This window comes from Lissotriton vulgaris, chromosome 10, assembly GCF_964263255.1.
Source record: "Lissotriton vulgaris chromosome 10, aLisVul1.2, whole genome shotgun sequence".
Lineage (NCBI taxonomy): Eukaryota > Metazoa > Chordata > Amphibia > Caudata > Salamandridae > Lissotriton > Lissotriton vulgaris.
This window is the reverse complement of record NC_141698.1, coordinates 752294832-752308959: the sequence shown is the minus strand read 5'-3', so window position 1 is coordinate 752308959 and position 14128 is coordinate 752294832. Positions and strand designations below refer to the sequence as shown.

Below are 14128 nucleotides of genomic sequence, written 5' to 3'. Positions count from 1 at the left end.
CCTCTTCCTCTGGTAACATCGATAAAGATGCAGTCTCTCTCAACAACTGGCTCTCTCAAGAATTCTCAAAACGATGTCCACCTAATAATAAAGACAACACCCTAAAGAAAACGAAAATTAAAGCCCCCTGGTACACGCCTGACCTAACAGCCGCACACCTACTCTGCAGGAAAGCAGAACGTAAATGGCGTAGATCCTACAATAATGACGATCGTAACAACTACATTCTACAGAGGAAAAATTATCTCTCAACCACTAAATCAGCAAAAAGAACCTACTATGTAAACGCTATTAAAGAGGCTAGCCAAAAACAACAAACCCTCTTTTCTATAGTGAAATCTTTCACCAAACCAAAAGCTCTTCAACCAGAAATCCCCCCTTCTCAAGAGCTGTGTGATAAGATCTCTGACTACTTTGAGGAAAAAATCAGCTCTATCCATAAAAACTTCCCCCCTCCCTCTCCTGTGTACTCAATTTTGGATCCAGACCAATCACGCCCGATTGCAAACAGTCTCAAACACTTTACCCCGGTAACCCTGATTCAGACCAGAGAAGCGATCCTTTCATGCAAATCTGGCTCCCCTTCTGACCCTTGTCCCCCCAAGATCCTCCACACCATCATTGATGAAATCAACCCCATCATTAATGAAATAGTCAACCTTTCCCTCAATACTGGCTCTGTTCCCCTCTCTTGGAAGAAGGGTGTGGTTAAACCTCTTATGAAAAAGGCTAACAAACCCCCCTCCGATTTGACTAACCTCCGTCCCATCACCCTGCTACCTGCGCTGGGCAAAATAACAGAACAGTTAGTCCACAAGGAGCTCAAGTCCTTTCTTGATACCCACAACCTACTTCACCCCCAGCAATCCGGTTTCCGGTCTAAACATTCTACCGAAACCGCCCTGATCGAGCTGACCGATACCATCAAAATCCTCCAAGATCAAAGGAAGAAGGCCATTCTGATCCTTCTTGACCTCACGGCAGCATTCGATACTATTACCCACTCCATTCTGCTTAACAGACTTATGGACATCGGCGTTACAAACTCAGCTCTAGCCTGGATCAGTTCCTTCCTCAGCGACAGGTTTCAAACTGTCTCACTGGGCCCTTTCCAATCGAAAGAGAAAAAGATCTTCTGTGGAGTTCCCCGGGGCTCCATTCTTAGTCCCCTCCTTTTCAATATATATCTCATCCCTCTGCTTACTCTTATAGAATCGTTCGGCATAACCGTCACGTCTTATGCCGACGATACTCAGCTCGTCATCCCTCTCGACGACAATTCCAACACGGCCGAACTCAATCTCAAGCGCTGCCTCACAGCGGTCTTTCAATGGATGGATGCCAACCACCTCCGCTGCAACTCGAATAAAACCGAGATCTTGCCCATTGGAAAGAATGCATCTTTCTGCCCCGCCCTTTGGTGGCCTGATAATTCTGCTGCTCCACCTCAGACAGTTTCATCGGCCAGAAACCTCGGAGTTATCTTTGATTCCGATCTCTCTTTCGATACCCATGTCGCGACCGTAGCAGGCAAATGCTTTGGCATTATAAAGTCGATGCGAAAGTTCTTTGACTTCCTCCCGCTCGACTCCAGAAAGACCATTGCGGTAGCCCTCATACTCTCTCGAGTGGACTACTGTAATGGCCTCCTGGCAGGGACCAAAAAGTCTACCCGACTGAAACTTCAAAGTGTCCTGCACACTGCTGCGCGGCTTGTCCTCAAACTCCCACGCAAATCCTCTATCTCCACTGCTCTCAAATCCTTACATTGGCTCCCCTTGCACAAGAGAATACTCTTTAAAATTCTCACTGTAGCCTTCCGAGCCTTCAACAAATCCGGCCCATCCTACTTGTCGAGACGCTTCCCTCACTACACCCCGGGCCGCACTCTCAGATCCTCTCAAGAAAACCTCATGACCCCCTCCAAATTCAACCTGAAGTCTAAAGGTGGAAAAACACTCAGTACCCTGGCTGTTAGAGCCTGGAACAGCATGCCAAGGCATCTCAGACTTCAGACGCATGAGAAGCCGTTTAGGAAGCACCTCAAAACGTGGATTTTTAATCTCTCGGATGACTGGACTAAAGCAGCCATTTAGCCCCCCACCACCTTCCCGGTGAATTGGTCCCAGGTTTTATAGCGCCAAGATGCTCCCTTCGGAGCGAACGTTTGCGCTCTAGAAATACCTATCCAAATATCCAAATATCCAAACACGGGATGGGCCTAACATCGTATGCTAATGATACACAACTGGTGCTGTCTATATACAATGATGGTGGTAAGGTAAGGTAGCAGCCAACTTTCAACAGGGCATGCTGGCCATTAGCAGTTGGATGTCCAGCAATTGCCTTAAGTTGAACTCTGATAAAAACAGAGGTTATGACTTTCGGCAAGTTGTTCCCCATCTGGTCCTTTGCCTGGTGGCCGTCCTCACAGGATCCCCCTCCTCTTCCAGTCACCGAGGTCAGGAATCTGGGCGTCATATCTGATGACAGGCTGACATTTGCTCCTCATGCTAATTCGGTGGTCTCAGCCTCATTCCATAAACTGTGAATGATCAAAAAGATTCTACAATTTCTTCCCTTTACCGAGGGTAAAACTTTGGTCAGTACACTTGTTATGTCCACCATCGATTACTGTAATGGGCTTCTTGTGAATGCCCAAAACAAGGTAATTCACAAACTACAATCAGTCCAGAACGCAGCGGCCAGAATGCTCTCAGGAACCCCCAAATATAAGCCCATCTCCCATGTCATTCAGAAGTATCATTGGCTCCCTGTGAAAAATCTCATAAAGTTCAAGGCCTTGTGCATTGCGTACAAAGCTTTGTGTAACATTGGACCTCAGTTTTTAATTGAGAAGCTAGCTACTTATATTCCTACTAGGGCCCTTTGCTCCTCTAATGCATTTCTGCTTAGGGTGCCACGTACCAAAACCACCTCATGGGGCGACAAGCGCTTCATCTTCACCACTGCAAAACTTCCTACCATTAAATATCAGATCCTGACAGTCTTTACTAGCATTCAGGAAAATGACAAAAACCTGGCTGTTTAATCGATAATCGGCTTTGGTAGATGCTGCTGTCCTCAGCACCGAGACACACACGGGTATTTGCGTGCTTTATAAGTCTCATAAATAAATAACTAGATAAATATCTAACCCCAGAATGTATTAACAGATATTTTTCAAGGGAGGATGCCCGATGCCCGAGATGTACTACAGTGCGAGCAACGTACATCCACATGATGTGGAGCTGTACTTCTTTAACACATTATTGGCAGGAAGTGACACAGGATATGGCTAGGATCACGAAGAGGGTAATCCCATGCACACATACACATGTACTGCTGAGATGTTTTTCACACACAGCCAAAACTAGGACCACAGACAGGTTCATAGACCTCGCCTTTGTCCTGGCGCAGGGGGAAATCACTTGTAACTGGAAAGACCCGAGAGGCCCCAGTGTGCAATGGTGGAAACGGGAGCTAGTAACGTGGGCATGATTCGAGAGCAGGGTCCTCTTGAGAAATGCGAGGCAAGGGATAGGCAATGAGGAGAGAGCCAGGGCTTGGGAGACGATGATGGACGACATGCAGTGAGACGGACGGGAGTCTGACGCTTGTACTCCTGAGAGACCACCTCAATAGGAGCATCCCTAGTGACCAAGGCAGGATGAGAGGGCACAGGGGGATCCCTGGACAGGGAGGGATATATAATTTACCATCACAGGGGAGGGAACATACAGAACAGGGGGCACCCGCGAAGGGCTTCCACAGACGGTCAGACACGAGAGAGGTAACCTTCAGAGCTCTAGGGATACAATGGGGAGACAGCAGTGCAGGGCATCTAGTTAACTGTTTTGGATTGGTTGGGTGTGGGGGGGGGACACGAGGCCACCGCAACATTATTCCCTCAGAAAATGAGAGTAGACAAAGACATATCCATTACAAACTGCAGAGGAATGAAGGATGGGTTGGGGGATATATTGCCAACAGCTATGGCCATAATATTTTTGTATCAGGATATGTGGATGAACAGACTGATAATAAATGCCAATGAAGTGTGTTTAAAAAAACAAAAAAACAGAGGATCAGTCTATAATGCACTGTGATGTTGTTGAAGACTTTGAACTCTGTGGTTATAAGTGTTTTGTCTGTGCGCATATTGTATTAGCGCACAGACGCAAATGCACAGACATACTCTGGTGCACAGCGACAATTAGCGCTGGCGCACTCATCTGTAGTACAGTCCCAGAATGTTTAATGTACTGCTTTTGTTGATGGGATAGGTGAAAGTCCTTATTCTCTCACCAAAAGCCTGACCCATACATTCACTGAAGCACTACGAAGAAGAAATAAGGCTGCGCTGCACTCTGAAAAAACAATAGTCTAGCCTCTTAAATCAGAAGTATAACTATACCCAAAGCACGCTCCAGAAACATTTTGTATGCCTTGCAAAGATGCAGATAACAGTTTCAGGTATTCAGCATGTATTGTATTACAAAACACTCCTGCCAAACTTGTGATGCTGTAACTGCCCAGACACGTTATACAGAAGGGGGGTTTACCCAAAAAGTCACTGCTATATTATACAAAAAGAGGGGTCCCAGTGGGATGTATCTAAAAGTACACAAAGTATATATCACAAAATACAACAAAATCCATGAGTTTCCTTATACACACTGTTATTTAATCACAATGCATATTTATGCTGTAAACATTCTTTAGAACTCAATCCATTATAAAAAGGTGCCCCAGGGAAAGAGGGAGTAAGAATGAGTGTAAATGTGAGGAAAAGGGATGTGCAGAATCGATCATAGTGCAAAGCAGCGAACAATACACAATAATGATGACAATATATACAAAAATTCTCGATCTGGCTTCAAACCACTGAGCCAGTATTCACAATTGGAGCAACCAATGCCCTAAAATTTATAAACCACCAAGCTAACGTTAATGTTCAGTAATTTGCATTGTTGGTTGCGTCGGCTGGTGTATAATTGTAGTCGTCGACATTTCAACCCCTGGACTAACAGGTAGGTATACGTTAACTTTAAAGTGGGGTCTTCATCAGGACAAAGGGGATCCGGGGGGCAAGGAATCTGTGGAATGAGGTGAAATAATTATTACTGATTGCTAAAAAACAGGAGTGTCAAAAAGGTTAAAAATCAAGGATCAATTACCATGGGCAGTTGGGCCGTCCGGCTCTCAACATGGGACAGGAAAACGTCAGAAAAAAGAACCTGGAAAGCAGGGTGAAAGGTTCGCTTTAATTCAGTTTGCGTGATACTCCGCATACAAAAGACCAGGATCTCAGGAGAAACTCACTTGTTAATTAGAGTCTTTAAAATCCTCGTAGAGAATTGATGCCAGCATGGTCATCTCAAAACTGCAGAGGAAAAGCAAAAAGGCATATGATTCGTACCTACCAATTGCACGAGTCAAAGGGGTTTGATCAACATGAATCGCCGATTCACTCACATGTAACTGAAGTTTTTCAGATGGTGATTTAATCCAAAGAGAATGAGTGGAACCATTCCATCAAGGCGTTGGGATACTGTAGAGGGGTGAGTGCATAGGCATATGGTGATATAGATATATATAAATGACTAGACAAGACACGAGTGAACACTCTGGATAGTTGGTCGGACCGGAAGTCCCGTGCGACTTCCGACCATTATTTATAGCCTTCTGGCCACGCCTGGCCAGAAGGTGATACAATTTGTGTACGTAGTTCCGGCCGAGGCGGAGCTACCAACAAATAGAACACTACATCCCTTCCCAAATTAGTCCTTTGAGACAAATTAGATTAGCACATAAAGTCAGCAAGTCTTTGACTGGGCCTGGGATTTGGTCGGAGGCTGTACTGCCTTCTCCCTCTTACCGGAGTGTTCTCAGGGCAGGCTCTCGTGGATGGCGTCAGCGGTTCAGTGATCCCAGTGGATGGGGTGGATGGCGAATTGCTCAAAGTAACACCTGTTGGTTCACTACTGGTGTCTTGCCTTTCCGGTGTACCTGTCTGACGCTCCGTGTTGGCAGGCGTCGCTGGGATTCACTTGAACCACGACACGTTTCTTGTTACCTCTTCGCCTTCGCGTCCAGCTGTCACTGCCGTGCCTCTGCTTGTCCTGACAATCCATGGCTCGACCTCATATGGTGTTCTGAATTTCCCTCCAGGCCTCCGAGCTCGAATGAGCACACGATCTCCGGGGACCAGCAATCTGTCTTGAGCCCCTCTCTTCTTACTTGCCTTGTCGTTAGTTCTTCTCCTCCGGGTTTGGGTGCACTCTGGATGATATGGTTCAGGCCTCCATTCTTCTGCCATGGGTAGCAAGTCACGCCTGGGGCCTGAGAACATGAGAGCCCATGGCGATCTTTGTGTAGTGCTGTGTGGAGTGCTCCTGTATTCTAGTAGAAAGCTTTGAAGAGCATCTTCAGGATTGGTTCCTTCTACTGCAGATATTCTTAACACCTTATTAATTGTCCTCATGAATCTTTCTACTTCGCCATTAGCTTGAGGCCACTGTGGCGTTATGCGGCGATGATGAATTCCTAGTTTTTGCATAAATTCTTTGAACTCACTTCCCTGGAAGGGGGGTCCATTGTCCGTTTTCAGTTGTTGAGGAATCCCAAACAATGCAAAAGTCTTGCTCAGTATAGTTTGAATGTTCGTGAAACTTGTAGGCTGGGCTACCTCCACAATTGGGTACTTCGTATAGCTGTCCACTAGAACCACAGTGACCCTTCCGTCCGGAAAACTGCCAAAGTCTAGGCTAATCCAGGAACACGGTGCTGGTGCGTGTTCCTCGGTGATGATTGGTGCAGGGGCTTCAGTTCTTCCTGTTAGCTGACACGCCCAACAGTTCTTCACTATGGTGTCAACTGCGTCCTCCAAGTTCGGGAACCAGACCTTTTCCCGCATATGGGCCTTCATTCTCCTGGTGCCTTGGTGGCCTTCGTGTGCTAACACTGTCGCTTGTTCCTGCTGGGTCGTCGGAATTATCACTCTTGAGCCTCTTAAGATAAGGCCATTCTCAGCGATGCTTATCTCGTTATGTATCTTCCAGAACTGATTGAGTCGTGTGCGGTCAGCCTCGCTCCAGCCATGTACATCTCGCAGGATGCCTTCCCAGGACCCTGTGTGCACCGCATTCTCTACTCTCTTCAGGACAGTGTCGTTGGCATATTGTTCCACGAGTTTGTCTGCTTGGGGGCATGCTCCCTGTGATATCATATTCACAAACTCTTCGGTCTGTCTTTCGGGCTCTTCTTCTTGTGCTTCTTCCTTAGCGGGATGTCGAGATAAGAAGTCTGCCGGGTTCTTAGCTCCTGGCCTGTACACGAGATCCATTTGGTACTGTTGGATTTGGATCGCCCATCTTTCGATTCGTGGTGGCGGATGAGGCGCTGTGCCTTTGAACAGTGGAATCAGTGGTTGTTGATCGGTAACCATTCTGAAGGGGTGTCCGGTTATGTAGAGATGGAAATGGTTGCATGCCCACTTTACTACTAACGCTTCTCTCTCGATTTGAGAGTATCTCGCCTCAGTGGCGGTGAGGGCCTTGCTCGCGAACGCTAGTGGCGCCCATACTCCTGGTTCCGTTTCCTGGGTGAGGAGTGCTCCCAGTCCAACGGGGCTGGCATCGACCAGTATTTCGGTGGGTCTGGTTGTGTTGAAATAAGCCATGGTCGTTCCATCTAGGAGGGCGTTCTTGATTTTATTGAAAGCTTCTTCCTCAACTTCTGTCCATTTCCACGGGCTCTCTTTTTTCGTTAGATGGCGGAGTGGTTCGGCGATGGTTGCTAAGTTCGGTATGAACCTGGTACAGTATTGGGCCATGCCCAGGAAGCTTCTCACTTCTGAGGCTGTGGTCGGCGCTGAGACATACTTTATGGCTTGTGACTTCCTGGGATCAACTTGAACTCCATCAGAATTGAATACGTAGCCGAAGAATTCTATCGATTTCTGAAAGAATTTGCATTTCTCCTTATGCAGTGTTACTCCATGTTCAGCTAGTCTCTTGAGTGTGGATCTCAGACGCTGGTGATGTTCCTCACTGGTCTTGGAGTGTATCAGGATATCGTCGCTTACATTTAACACTCCTTGTAGGCCAGATAGTATTTCTCGAATTGTATTTTGAAAGATTTCTGCCGCTGAGGATATCCCGAAATTTAGTCTCTTATATCTTCTAAGACCGAGGTGAGTCGAGAACGTCGTTATGTACCTGCTCTCTTCGGCTAGTCGGAGTTGGTGGTATCCAGCGTTGAGGTCCAACTTAGAGAACCATTGGGCTCCGTTCAGATCTGTGAGTATGTCATCTACGGTGGGTGTTATATGTCTTTCTCTCTTTATTGCCTTGTTGGGCATCCGCATGTCTATGCAAATTCGGATCTTCCCTGGTTGACGGGGTTTCTCGGCTATCACCATGGGCGACACCCACGGCGTTGGTCCAGTGACTTTTTCTATGACTCCTTGTTTTTCAAGTTGTGTCAGTTCTTGTTCGACTGCTGCTCGTAGGTGAAACGGAATCCTCCGGTGTTTCAGAGCAATTGGCTGGACGGCTTTATCAATGTGTAATTTGATTGGCTGTTGTTTAATTGTGCCCAAACCTTTGAACAGTGACGGGAACAGCTGTAATATGTCTTCCGTTTGGAGTGTCTTGACTGCGTTGGCGAACGCGTCTAGGTTGAGGTCCTCTGCTGTGTGGCTCCCTACTAGCAGATCTGCTTCTTTGTCGATTACGTGAAATGTGGTTGTTACTTCACGGTCTTCCGCTTTAACTTGTACTTGCATTTTCCCACGCAGAGGGAGTGGAGTCTGGCTGCCGTATGTCATTATCTTGATTGTATAAGGCGTCAACTGCGGTCTCGGGTTAAGGCTTTTGTAGTGCTGTATACCCATCACATTCACTGTTGCACCGGTATCTATGACCCCTGTGACTTCTGACCCATCAATTTGAATTTGGCACTTTGGTTGGGGTCTTCGCTTTCTTTTCAGGTCTTTCGTGAACGATACGAAGTAGCACTCTCCTTCATCGTCAGTGGAGGAGTCATCTAATCGTGCATGGCGATGTTGTCTTGCTGTCATGGATCTTGATTCTTGAGTTTCTTCCAGACTTAATTGCCTGACTGCTCCTGTTACGGTCCGTCTCCCCGCTGTGTTTCTTCCGCCGAATTCTCCTCTGCACACGCTGGCAAAGTGGTTTGGTGTTCCACATTTCGAACATGTCTTCCCTCTTGCAGGGCACCCATCTTGACTATGCTCATCACGCCCACAGTATCCACAGGATGTTCGTCTCGGGGTTCTGGTCGGCCATCTTCCCCGTCCACCTCTACCTGATGTGCGGACGGCGTCAACTCGTTCTGTCTTTACAACGGCACTTGCTTCCGCTTGAGTGGTCATGGCGGCCTCCATTGCTGTTGACCGGACATCAGATAACTCATGTGACCGTGCGAGCATGAGAATCTCGTCGAGCGTGATATTGGGCTTGGCGCAGTATTAGTGTTCTTAGAGTCTTGTTCCGGCACCCTTGAATGATCTGTGCTGTAACTTCTTTAGTGTGATCATCTTCGGCGCATGTGCTCACCAGTTCCGTTAGTCGGGCATGGAAGGCGTCCATCGTCTCACCCTCTCTTTGTTTAGATTGTCTGAACTTAAACCGCTCATAGTGCGGGTTGAGCTGGGGGTCAAAGTGTGCATTGAGTGCTCGCACGGCGGCGTCGTACTCATTAGCGTTGCCGGTATCTGGAAGGTGGGAGAACAGTTTGAGATTTCAGTGCCCCCAAAGTGCAGTAATAGGGAGCGTTTGACTGTGTTATCGGTTTCACGAGTGGCTATGACGTAGTTGTTCAGTTGTCCTATCCATACTGCCCACCTTGGTGCTGCTGTGGAAGGTTCAATTAGCTCGCTGAACGGCGGGAGTGCCTGAATCTGCGAGTGAGCTGATGGATGTGTTTGTTGAGCTGGAGCTACTGCTTGCTGTTGCACTACTTGTTGCGGCGCTGCCTGCTGTTGTGGCGCTGCCTGCTGTTGGGGCGCTGCTTGCTGTTGTGGCGCTGCTTGCTGTTGTGGCGCTGCTTGCTGGTTCTGGTTGCCTGGTGGGTTTGACATTGCCTCTTTGTTGTTTGTCCGCCCCTAGGAAAGTGTTTTCCTCTTATAAAACTTTTTTTTTCACTTTGGATGTACCAATGCTGTTGGTTCGATGAGTCTCTCGTCTGTTTGTATATATTTTTTTTCTTTTCCTCTCTGGGGAGACCGATGCAGTCTCAGCGCTTGTGTCGTATGTTTGTCATTTAACAACAATTGAGTTTTGTCCAATGTCATGTTTATTTGTTAATTTAATTAATATTGATTGTGGTATAACTTTTATGATCTTCTGGAAATAAGAGAGTTTCCCTTATGAAGTCTTCCAAAACAATTAAAGAAAAAAGAGGGTAAAAAAACAACCCTAACCACAAAAGGCATATAGTGTGGTTATTTGTAAATCAAGAAGTTGGATCCCAGGTATTCCACCCGTTTTGCATACATATTACAGCTTTGGCATTGCTGTAATATCTGGTACCATATATAATGGACTCTACCGCCTATAAAATTTGGTATCCCTTGTGTTTCTCGGGTAAGAACTTACAAAGATTCAATTTGATGTGGTCTAATATTGGATGGCTTAGCACAGTATTCGTTTGCCAATAAGCACTCTTCCTTTTTCTGCACAACATCATATATTTCATATACATATACATCATACCAAATATTTGGGCTCAAGCCATGCTGTAATGTCTCGCATCCCCTACGTTCCATGGGTTACCCTTTAGCCTTTGACCACTTGAAGTTGCCTTTTATTAGATAGCAGATTACAGTATCTTTTCCCATTGGGTACATCATTCCATAGGAATTGGCATCCAGTACGCTTAGGGGATACCAAATATAATAGCCTATGCGGCCTATAATATTTGGTATCCCCAGTGTTTCTTGGGTTAGAATTTACAAGGATTCCGTTGGACATTGCCTTATGTTGGCTGGGAGACCACAGCATTTCTACACCAAATAACATCCTTCCATTTGCTTTCCAAAATCATTTATTAAGGGGATAACAAATAATATGGCTCATGCATTATCATAATATCTTGTATCCCCTATGTTTCATGGATTACACTTTAGCCATTGACCAATTGATTGTGCCCTTTATTTGATAGTAGAGTAAAGTATCTTTTCACGTTTTGTACATCATTCCACAAGATTTTACCTCTGGTGCCCTTAGGGGATACCACTTATAATAGCCTATACAGCCTAAAATATTTGGTATCCCCAGCGTTTCTTGGGTTAGAAGTTACCAGGATTAAATTTCACAACGCCTTATGTTGGGTAGTGTAGCACAGTATTTCTATTAAGGAAAACAAGGGACCCCTACATGAATAGCTAGCTATACCATAGGGAAATTAACTAAAGTAAGAAAGGTAATAGCTAGAAAATGATATCTATCTACATATCTGTACCAACTTGCTAGTGAGCTAAGTAATTATCATATAAAACAAGGGACACCCTATTAACACAATATGGACACTGACAGAGGATATAGTGATATATTTATTAATTTAGAAGTATAACATTTTATATTTTATGTTGTTTATCATCAAATGTACAATTTATGATTCATATACAATCGTTTTATAAAGCAGATATTAACAGTCAATATATACAAATCCAATAACGGACGGAGCATTGATTCAGGCAGTGCGGCAGATGTTCACTACATGATAAACAACATAAAATATAAAATGTTATACTTCTAAATTAATAAATATATCACTATATCCTCTGTCAGTGTCCATATTGTGTTAATAGGGTGTCCCTTGTTTTATATGATAATTACTTAGCTCACTAGCAAGTTGGTACAGATATGTAGATAGATATCATTTTCTAGCTATTACCTTTTTTACTTTAGCACAGTATTTCTATACCAAATGGCAGCCTTCCTTTTGCTTTCCAACATCGTTTACTAAGGGGATACCAAATATTATGGGTCACACATTGCCATAATATCTTGTATCCCCTATGTGTCATGGGTTACCCTTAAGCCATTGACCAATTGAATTTGCCTTTTATTTGATAGCAGACTACAGTATCTTTTCAAATTTTGTACATCATTTTACAAGATTTAGCATCCGTACCCTTAGGGGATACCAACTATAATAGCCTATACGACCTATAATATTTGGTATCCCCAGTGTTTCTCAGGTTAGAAGTTACCAGGATTCAATTTGATCTCGCCTTATGTTGGCTGGAGGAGCACAGTATTTCTATACCTAATAGCACCCTTCCTTATGCTTTCCAACATCATTTACTAGAGGGATACCAAATATTATGGCTCATTCTTTGTTGTAATATCTCGTATCCCCGATGTTTCATGTGTTACCTTTTGAGCCATTGAATATTTGAAATTACTTTTTGTTTGATAGCAGACTACAGTATGATTTCACATTTTGTACATCATTCCACAAGATTTTGCATCCGTACCCTTAGGGGATACCAACTATAATAGCTTATACGACTTATAATATTTGGTATCCCCAGCGTTTCTCTGGTTAGAAGTTACCAGGATTCAATTTGACCTCGCCTTATGTTGGATGGAGGAGCACAGTATTTTCATACCAAATAGCACCCTTCCTTTTGCTTTCCAAAATCATTTTCTACGGGGATACCAAGGGCCCGATGTAGGTCACCAAATACCGGTCGGTAACGGCCGAATTCGGCCGTTACCGACCTGTATTTGGTGATTGAGATGTAGGAGGCAATATTTTGCACAATCTGTAAATTTACTGAATCGGTAAATTCAAGTCAAGTCAAGTCATAAAATTTATATATCAATCAATCAATCAGTGACACTTATAAAGCGCGCTACATACCCGTGGGGTCTCAAGGCGCTTAGGAGGGGGAGGAGGATTATCTGTCAAATATCCACGTTTTAAGCTGCTTTCTGAACGCTAGGTGGTTCTGGGTGAGGCGCAGGTAAGCGGGGAGTGAGTTCCATGTTTTAGCAGCCAGGTATGAAAAGGATCTGCCTCCCATGGTGGTCTTGTTGATGCGAGGTACAGTGGCGAGGGCTTGGCTGGAAGACCGTAGTTGGCGGGGGGGGGGTGTAGAAGGACAGTCGAGTGTTGAGGCAATCTGGTCCGATGTCGTAGAGTGATTTGTGTGCGTGGGTAAGCAGTCGGAAAGTGATCCTCTTATTGACGGGTAGCCAGTGGAGGTCTTTAAGGTGACCAGAGATGTGTTCGTTGCGTGGGATGTCTAATATGAGCCTGGCTGATGCGTTTTGGATTCGTTGGAGTTTCTTCTGGAGTTTTGCGGTAGTACCCGCGTAGAGGGTGTTTCCGTAGTCCAGTCAGCTCGTGACCAGAGCGTGGGTGACTGTTTTCCTTGTTTCGGAGGGGATCCAGCGAAATGTTTTTCTGAGCATGCGAAGAATGTTGAAGCAGGAAGAGGATACGGCGCTGACTTGTCTGTTCATCGAAAGTGAGGAATCCAGGATGACGCCCAGGTTCCGTGCGTGGTCTGTCGGGATGGGTGCTTTTCCGAGGGCTTCCGGCCACCAGGAGTCGTCCCATGCAGAGGGGGAAGTACCTAAGATGAGGACTTCTGTTTTGTCTGAGTTCAGTTTCAGACGGCTTTGTTTCATCCATTCGGCAACTTCTTTCATTCCTTCGTGTAGGTTAGTTTTGGCGGTGCTGGGGTCATTGGTGAGAGAAAGGATTAGTTGAGTGTCGTCCGCGTAGGAGATGATGTTGAGGTTGTGTTGGCGTGCGATGGCCGCGAGGGGGCTCATGTATACGTTGAAGAGGGTGGGACTGAGTGAGGATCCTTGAGGTACGCCGCAGATGACTTCAGAGGCCTCGGACTTGAATGGAGGAAGGCGGACTCTCTGGGTTCTTCCGGTGAGGAACGAGGTGATCCATTCAAGTGCTTTTCCTTGGATTCCGATGTTATAGAGGCGTTGTAGAAGGGTGCTGTGGCAGACTGTATCGAATGCTGCAGAGAGGTCGAGGAGGATGAGGGCGACTGTGTCTCCATTGTCCAGTAGAGTTCGAATGTCGTCTGTTGCTGCGATGAGGGCGGTCTCAGTGCTATGTTTTG

General features: G+C 45.7%; 1 protein-coding gene and 1 long non-coding RNA gene across 2 annotated transcripts in view; one reads left to right on the top strand and one right to left on the bottom strand.

The window, feature by feature from the left end:
• The window catches only part of GAD2 (glutamate decarboxylase 2), a 583816-nt gene that overhangs the window by 130997 nt on the left and 438691 nt on the right, over positions 1-14128 (top strand). The gene's annotated exons all lie outside the window — the stretch shown is intronic.
• On the bottom strand, positions 5063-5387 carry LOC147688751 (uncharacterized). The gene is made up of 3 exons (XR_015300553.1): positions 5326-5387; positions 5181-5240; positions 5063-5099 (listed from the first exon to the last, which is right to left on the bottom strand). It is a non-coding gene; the product is annotated as an uncharacterized LOC147688751 (long non-coding RNA).